The following is a 9,701-nucleotide window of genomic DNA, read 5'->3' as shown; positions in this document are numbered from 1 at the left end:
AAAACAATGTAAGGAATGGACTCTGAAAGGAGAGAAAATGTACAAGCACCTGGGTGATTTTTTTTTCCAGTGAATCGACTTATTATTTATTTTAAAATTTAAAATAGGGGCACCTGGGTGTCTTGGTTGAGTGCCTGACTCTTGATTTTGTCTCAGGCCATGATCCCAGGGTTGTGGGATCAAGCCCCACATCAGGCTCCATGCTGAGCATGGAGCTTGCTTGATCTCTTGATATTCTCTCTTTTCTTTCTTTCTTTCTTTCTTTCTTTCTTTCTTTCTTTCTCTCTCTCTCTCTCTCTTTTTCTCCCTCTGCCCCTCTCCCCAACTCTCACATGCTCTCTCTCTCTCTAAAATAAATAAAATTAAATTAAAATTAAATTAAAAATCGATATATCTTCAATATTTCCACAAGGAACATCTAATATAGAGAACTTGCAAATACTTGTGAGAACAAAGAAATAATAGATTCTCAGATAGACAAAAAGGTGAAGTCAGGGAGGACTAAAAAATATGAGTGGTTTCTCCAATCTAGGTTAGAGTGATTTCAAATAACAAGACTTTTACCACTTCCCTTGGCAGATTTATAGAACTTGTATAAGAAATATTTTCCTGACATTCAGGCTGAGTTTTCCTTTTCTCAATTTCATCATGTCAGGCATAGCTTGCCTCTGTTCACCACCCCAAACAATTCCTCTCCTTATTTAGTTTGAGTTTCAGGTCCTCAAGGACCTGCAGAAGGCTATTATATCCCCTTTTTTCGTTCTTCATCCAAGTCAAACATATTTAGGCCTCTTAATCTGTCTTCTTAAGCCAGCTATTATACTTTTGAATTTCTGTTCTTTGAATTGAGTCCAGTACATTCACTCTTTCTAATTCACGGGGACCCTGGACTCTGTATGAGTCATAACGACTCACCCTTGATGTCACATAAGCAACTGTCCACCTCTGTGCCCCTGGCATTTTACTTGAGGTATAAAGCCCAAAATAGGACTTTAAAATAAAAAAATAAATAAAGATGTTTGCTTTCCATTACCAACCACAGGTGGTTTTCAGTCTCACTGCTTTCCAAGTACTGAACCACCATCCTGTTGGATGTCTGTCATTTGGATTATTTTTTCCCTTTTTCAGGCGGCAGAAATAACCCAGTTCTTTCCCTGGCTCTCTCAACATTCTCAACAGTTCATCTGGTGTGGCTCAACCATTCACAGCTACGGGCCTGCCAAGTTTACAAGTGCACAAGTTCTTTCAGGGTCCTGCTAATGTACTCTGGCTATTTCTGAAGCCCTGGGGCTAATCTATACCTTTAGATGCCTCCATATGGCTCAGCAGATTCCCCGGCACCAACCTAAGTCTGATTGTTTTGTATGCTTAAAAATCTAGCTAAAACTGTAAGATAGTCTCTGTCTAATTTTTTTTTAATTTTTTAATGTTTTTTGTGTTTTTTTTTGTTTTTTTTTTAAATTTTTGAGACAGAGAGAGTGTGTGTGTGTGTGTGTGTGTGTGTGTGTGTGTGTGAGCAGGGGAAGGGCAGAGAGAGAAGGAGACGCAGAGTCCGAAGCAGGCTCCAGGCTCTGAGCCGCCAGCACAGACCCGACGTGGGCTGGAACCAACAAACTATGAAATCATGACCTGAGCCGAAGTTGGATGCTTAACCAACTGAGCCACCCAGGTACCCCTCTATCTAATTTTTAGAATGATGTTCTCTCAAAGGTTCAATAGCTCTTGGGTTCCAATGGTGTATAAGTACCTGTACACAGTGAGTACTAGTACTTACACAGAGTGTAAGATTCACACATGCACACTCTCGAGACTATTGATGACTAAGTATTTTGCCCTGGTTTCTACCTACTGGTTTTTATGAGCAAAATACACTGACATCTCATTCATGTGAATTCTACTAACTAAGAATGTAATGTTGCCATGGCTGAAATTTATCGTTGCCCTACAGGATGAAGATTCCATAAGCAAATAAATACTATGAGGGCAAGGTTGGTATATTAGGCACATCTAAAGGAATAATGGGTGCCTAAGCACTGTAGCACATAAATTATTGGGGATTTTCTCCATTAGTGGGCCTTACACATTCACTAAAGCATGCTTGCTAGCATCTCTACTTGAAAGAGAGAGAAAATTAATTTGAGCTAATATGGAATAAAGAAGACTATATTTCTTTTCAAATGAGAATTCAGATTTTTCTTTACTTCCCACAGTATTGGAAAAAGTATATGTGTATAATTCACATAGGTCCCACCCACAGACGCAAAGTCAGAATCCCAGAATGGGATCCATCTCCTACCATACTTGTTTAAATTTTGCCTCCAATGGTCACTCCTTTGTTCAGAAATAACTCTGGAGCTGTTACCATCGTGTGACTCCTTTCAGATAGTGTCCTTGTTACATTGTAAGCCCCTAAAAGCAGAGACTGGGTCTTTTCTGCCTAACCCAATGCATTTCAAACAGTATGGCCTCAAAGAAATATAAATTAATGTACAGGCAAGATTTGAATGCCTTAAGCCAAAGGAGTAAATAAAAGAAATTTCAAGCACTTTGGATGACCCTTTGCAATGAGCGGGATTGTTCATTTTTATTTTAAATTATACCACAAAGACTTTTTATTTGCTCTCCCAACAGGTAGAATTTCACAGAACTGTGTTTAGGGGAATATAGAGTCAGACATTGGCTCGGATCACTGGACCCAGAGAATAAACATTCCCTGGCAAAAAGGGAGAGTAGAACTGGTAACAAGACCAGAAATTCAACCCAGTGAGTCCAGGACAGTGGTGTGTTTAGATCAAATAAATAACAAACCCAGATATACCACTGACATCCTAGAACTAGAACGGACCTCCTAGAGTACTCTGCTCACTCCCTTTATTTTCCAGATCCAGATACTGAGACCCGGAGAGATGATGGAACTTGCTCAAAAACACAAAAATAACGCTAAAGCCAAAACTAAAACACACTTTTCCTGTCCCCCAGTCCCATGCTTTTTCCAGCTACGTCCCAAGTCCATTATTTCTACTGCCAGTTGAGTGGATGATCTTCCACATAAACCCAAAGACTTGTCACTGATTCAGATTTTTAAGTTTGAATAGGAAAAACACTTGTTCATATCTACCTCAAAGGCAGGCTAAATTTTATGCTTTATATAACATTATTTGGTTCTTCCTTATGCCAGGTGTCATAGTTAATTACTCTTCATGATATTCTCTAAGATTTTTGTCTTAAAATGATCATTATGCTACTGCAGGGCAAAAAAATATGTATAGTGACTTAACTCCCCAAACTAGGATGGCAATTAAGATAGCAGGCTACTTCCTCTATGAAGAAACACCACTCAGTGAGCCAACTTAACTATTTATGTAAGTGGATGAATACACAAAACTTCCTGGGTACAGGGTTGTTCTGCCATGTCTTGAGGAGCCCAGAGGACCTGCAGAACAGTTACTATTGTTCCTGGCCAGGGTCTCATTTGGATGCTGTATCTGTATAGCAGCAAAACAAAAGGCCAGAAGTAGATTCCAGAAGAGAACAGCAGACCCTAACTATACAATTTCTCATGTTTCTAATGAGCAAGCACACATTTTTCCTCCCTTTGCTTAAACCCCAAAGATTTTTTACTTTTCCTAGAATTTCTCCAAGGTGCGGCCATTCCTGTTGGTGTCAAGTGTCAAGAACATATATTAGAAGCCAACATGGTAGGCCTCCAGAAAAATCGTGAGATGCTTTCACATGCATCAGCACCTTTCTCCCAGGCTTCTGTTTCCTCCAAAAGTATCCCATGTCCTGGGGATCCTGATAAAGGCTTATGGCAGGAATGGTATATATATATATATATACACACACATATATGACACGTGTGCTTTGCCTCCTTGCCTGCTATACCTATGGCAGACAGGGCTAACTATGATTCTCTCCCCTGTGGATGTGGTCTCCTAGTTTATCTCAATACAGACTTCCAAAGAATCATTCCTCTTTTTAAATTTTTATAATGTTTATTCATTTTTGAGAGAGAGAGAGAGACAGAGCGTGAGCAAGGGAGGAGCAGAAAGACGGGGGACACAGAATCCGAAGCATGCTCCAGGCTCTGAGCTGTCAGCACAGAGCCTGATGTGGGGCTCAAACCCATGAACCGTGAGATCATGACCTGAGCTGCGGTCTGACACTTAACCAATTGAGCCACCCAGGTGCCCCCAAATAATCATTCCTAATCAAACATAGCACAAAAGATAAAATCTGTTTGCCATCCCTGGCTTAAGGTACCATCACAACTCTCCCCACAAAAATGGCGTGGAGGAAAAATGACCCCCAAAGCCTCCAATGACAGCAAATTAACAAACTGCAGGGCTGACGTTTCTCCCTCAGATCATACCATCCTAATGAAGATGCAGTCTGTGTTCACCACGATAAATAAGGAAGCCCTTGAGAATACTGTACCCTTGGTCTAGAGATCCTTCAACAATTACATTTAACACTTGGGGGGTCTAGGTTTCAACAGTCTCTCCCTGAATTCCTATAACACAGTGGTTCTCAAAGGTTACCAGCCATTAGAGTCACCTGCAGATGATTGCTGGGCTCCAATTTCAGAGTTTTCCTTTGGGTCTGGGGTGAGGCCCAAGATTTTGCAGAAATGAGTTCCCAGGTGATGCTGACACTGGTCTAGAGACCATACTTTGAGAACCACTGCTGTAAACCTTTCTACAGGGGATTCCATCCTGACCCTTATCCCTAACCATTCTCACCTGAAACTACATTCCTGAGGTTACAGAGGACTAAAAAAACAACTCTAATGGTCTTCTCTCCATGTTTGTTTTCCCTGGCTTCTCAGCCTTATTTGTTTTGAATCCCATCCTCTCTTAGCTGCCTGAATGCTGAATCACCCAGAGTTTCCTCCTAAATTGAATAAATCTGCAGATTCTCCATATACCCCCCAAAATCTAAGATTTTATCCTTAGTTCTTTTCTCTTTCTGGACATGCTTAATCTCACCTATTTCCATGAATGACTTATAATCACATTAATTTCCACTTAACCTGCATCTTCCAAACACATCCTCATTCTTGACTTTTTCCATCTTTTTTAAAATATTTATTTATTTATTTTTGAGAAAGAGAAAGAGAGAGAGAGAGATACGGAGGGAGGGAGAGAGAGAGAGAGAAGGGGAAGGGCAGAGACAGAGAAGGAAACACAGAGAATCCCAAGCAGGCTCCACACTGTCAGCACAGAGCCCATCACAGGGCCAAACTCCCCAACTGTGAGATTATGACCTGAGCCAAAATCAAGAGTCAGACACTTAACCAACTAAGCCACCCAAGTACCCCAACTTTTCCCATCTTTATATTCCCAGCCCAGGGTACAGCACCAAATCTCCCATTCAACATGATCCACAAGACAGTGGAATCCACCTTTATAGTCTTGCCTTATCTCACTCTCCCAAAGAATTATGTATCGACAAGTTGTACTTCCTACAGGTTTTGCTTCCAAATTTAGTTGCAATCACCTGGTGCCTCCACCTGAAAGGGCCTCATACCTATAGCTCCTTGTTCAAAACCTTTACATCTACCAAAATGCAACTATGTGCTGCCACCTTCATGAAGTCTTTCCTGATTACCTCCACTGGCTAAACTCTCTCCCTTTCCTGAACTCCTCTTGTAAGCACCATCACATGTAGCCTCTATTACTTTCCTATGCACAAACCCTCTCCCTCCTATTCCAGGTAAGCCCTTCTGCAAAGCATATCTTGGTGACCACACGGTCTCCTATTTTCCAAAACAATCCTGAATGCAGGTATCTTATCCAATTATCCTTATCAGTATACTCATATTTTTCACACCATGTGTTCTAATTTCTGGTTCAGAGCATATGTTTCCCAAAATAAATAACCCATGATTTATTCTGGTACAGTATCAGACTTCCCTTTGTATAAGAGCCACCCAGAAATATCACAAATGTGCCTTTGATAATAATCTAATGCTTTCCACATTAACACTAGCTATTCTGCATCACAAAAACCTTTTATTGTCTCCAAGGCGAGAGCACCTGCCCTAACTCCATCCGGCTACAGTTGATAAAGATTTAATCTGCATATGCAGTCCCAGCTGGACCCTAAACAAGTTCTAACTCTCCTGCATGGTGGTCTATCAGCAGGCCAACCCCCACCAGTATGTAGGACCTAGGATTAGCTTTGCTGTTGCCAGCATGATAGCCTGTGTCCCTGAAGGGAACCACTGGGGCCCACAAGTCTGCTGACTGCAGTCTCCTTATGAGGCCCTGCTGAAACTTTACCCAATTTATATGACTTTGCTTTCTTCCCCAGTTCACATTTTGCATACCAAGTCTCTCTGCCCTGAGCCATGTTCTTGATTGGATGCCTACAGCTGACCTAGCCCGAACCTCGTCACAGGGATCTAGACCCTGTCACTATTCCTCCAGGCTTCCAGACAGGCCCTCCTTGACAAGTGTCATAGCTTCTAACTATAAGGATGCTGCTTCCCAGAGATCTCTGCTGTTGACCTCACCAAATTAGAGCCTACCCATTGTTTCTGAGGACTCCTTGGATATGATTTGGGCAACCTCAGAGCCATACTGTTGTGGCTAATGACAGCGGTCCACATGACACTGCCCTTCTAAGAGTTCCAAGGCCTGGATGGCTGCCATGAACTTCCCATAGCATCCCTTAGGCCTGGGTTCACTGTTCCTCTCAAGTCTCCCTCTGGGTGGGATTGAGAAAGCCCTCACCATCGCTACCACTGGCTGCCATATGCTCTTCCCATGAATTACATGAGTTTGAGCCTTAGTTATCACTAACTGATCCCCTCTAGTTTTATCCTATCCTCTCTTAAGGAATGACACACACCACACCAGTCACTCAGGGTGAGCTCTCCTGGAGAACTCCCTCCTGCCCAGACTCTTATCCTCTGACCAAGGCGATGTAGGTCTCTATAATACCCTACTCTCCTCTCAAGTAGCTTTGGAATAATTGGAGGGATTGGAATTGGAATTTGGAATTTGGAATAATTGGAGGGGGATACCTTGGGGGGACTCATAGCCTGAGAACTTTTACCCTGAAACTTTTATCTACACTATGGGGACCAAATATTGAATCTCCACCAACAACACATCAAGAAGCCCCACTCCTAGGATCAGGCCAGATGTACGAACAGTTGTACGGAGGCTGATTTTTGTCTTTAGCTCAGAATTCTCATGTTTATAGACTGGATTTGTATGATCTTCTGATCCCCCCAGAGGCAATTTCAAGAGCTCCTTAAAATAATGGATCTGCTAAAGCAAGCAGGAAACAAAGACGTACTCACCTTATAATCACCAGGAGTGACATTCAAATTTAACACCTGGCAGCCATTCATTAATTTGAAAGGTTGCCAACACCCTTAAAAATAAAATTTCAGGGACACCTGGGTGGCTTAGTCAGCTAACTCTTGATTTTGGCTTAGGTCATGATCTCACATTTCGTGGGATTGAGCCCTGCATCCGGCTCTGCACTGACAGCACAAAGCCTGCTAGGGACTCTCTCTCTCTCTCTCTCTCTCTCTCTCTCTCTCTCTGCCCCTCCCCCATGTGCACACGCACACTCTCTCAAAATAAGTAAATAAACTTAAAATGAAACAAAATAAAGTAAAATTAAATAAAATTTCAGGACCCTGTTGCTGGAACATGCTGTTCTTGTATCTAGCAATTTTTTTTTTCCATGCAGTTGTCAGTGAAAATAAGCCATCTGCTGACCCAACACTGCTAATAGGGAAATTTTAGATGGAGAACACTAATTGTCAACTTCCTCAACCTTCTACTTGTATTTTTGAATAGTTATTGTCCAACTACTCTTTGATTTGATTTGATATAACTGGCCAAACACTGATTCGAGAGCTACTGCATAACAGAGGCAGCTTTGGATACTGCCATAAACAATAACAGTAGAGAATTTGAGAATTTACAAGGCACTTTTCCCGTACTTCATCTTATTTAATGACACACATCTAATTACCATATAGATCGGATCAGTAAAAAGCTAGAACTCTTCCCTTTTTCCTCCTTACACCCAGAAAGCTATTCTGGATGTCTCTCCAGTTAGCTCTCTACCAAAAAAAAAAAAAAATGGAAATAAGAAAACTCAGTGGTCCAGGGAGTTCTGACAACCAGGTTATATAACCAATTTATCTAAGTGCTCCTTTGTCCCAATACAGACCTCTCAGGCCTCTACCCCTATCTCACCACCTCCAAAAAACCCCAAATTAACTTATTAAAATTTCCCCTAAATAAAAATATCTTAAATCATGACTCTCACTAACTCTGGGAACTAGCTTTGATGTTGGCATCCAACTAAATAAATAGAGTAGAATTCTGTTTCAGTACGGTCATGATTTGGACTATTCATCATGAGCAACCCATAAAAACAACTTTTCAAATTGACCTTTTCTACTCCTGTCACTTCTGTGTAAGTTATCCATGACTTCCGGTCATCCCACATACTTTGTACTGACAAATATTTAATTTGAAAATGGAAATGGTATGACTTGGGTGGTTTTTCATTTAAGCGGTAATATTTTTGTTAAGTGCTGTCTAAGTTAGCAACCAAAGTTAAATCCACAGAGTATAAAAAAAGTTTTGTTTACCAAAAGAAAAAAAAAAGGAAGAAAGAAAAATTTTTGTCCACATCATTCTTCTACAATGCATCTGAATAATAGCTCTGCTATAAATAGAAGATGCAAGAATGACTAATTCTGTTTTGATTCCGTCTCTTCGATGACAAAGGAAATCCCTCCATACAAACATTAAGCTAAATCATAACAGCTGGACTGGAGGAATTTTATCTAGAACATCTACATCAAACAAATAAGTATGCCAACCTTAGAGATGGACAGATAACTCCCAAAGGACCCAGTTTTCATAACTATCAATCCAGGGGGCCTGTAACGTACAAGAAAGATTTAAATGCAGCCTCGCTTTAAGAGAAGACTCACTTGAAATCATCACTGCTACTAAAATGCCAGAGAAATTTATCCCCCATTATTTTATCCCGGAAAAACCTTTCTATCTTTTGTGACAGAGAGAGATCATATGCATCATTTGTAGTTAGATTCTTTATTTTAGACACTTGGTTCGATCTTCAGAAATTTGTCAGCTAAATTAAGCCCTTGGCCGTATAGAGAGAAGTGTGCTGGCTCTGTGCTAGGAAGCGAATGAATGAAAGACTGGATTGAATTTTCCATGGAAGCCGACAATTAAAATTGTTTTCTTTGGTATATCCCTTTCTGTCAGTTGTTTTTGAGCTCTCCAAGAGAAGAAAAAAGTTAAGAAGCCTGATTCAGTCATTTCCAAATCTCACTTCCAGTTTCCATCTTATTAAAGACATGACTTAACTTTAATGTGTGTAACATAAACAGAATCATAAAAGGGAAAGAATTAGAACAGTCTGGAAGAGATGGTGTCCAAGGCAGGAAAATGCCACAGCTGATTTGCTCTTTTTATTGTTGTTGTCCTTTTGTATTGTTTACTGCAAGGAGAAATTCTCTGTCCCTCTGCTGCTGATTCCTCACCCTCCGTTACAATCGTTGGGAATTCCGATTTCACAAAGTTATTACAATACGGCCACAAATAATCCATCTTGTCAAGTCCATCTTCGGGACCGAAGATAAAGTTGGAGCTGAGTTGCTACACACATCTGGAGAAGGTTCGTTACTTGTAATG

The sequence above is a fragment of the Felis catus genome, chromosome B3, assembly GCF_018350175.1.
Source record: "Felis catus isolate Fca126 chromosome B3, F.catus_Fca126_mat1.0, whole genome shotgun sequence".
Lineage (NCBI taxonomy): Eukaryota > Metazoa > Chordata > Mammalia > Carnivora > Felidae > Felis > Felis catus.
The sequence above is the reverse complement of the archived record's forward strand: the minus strand, read 5'-3'. Positions refer to the sequence as shown.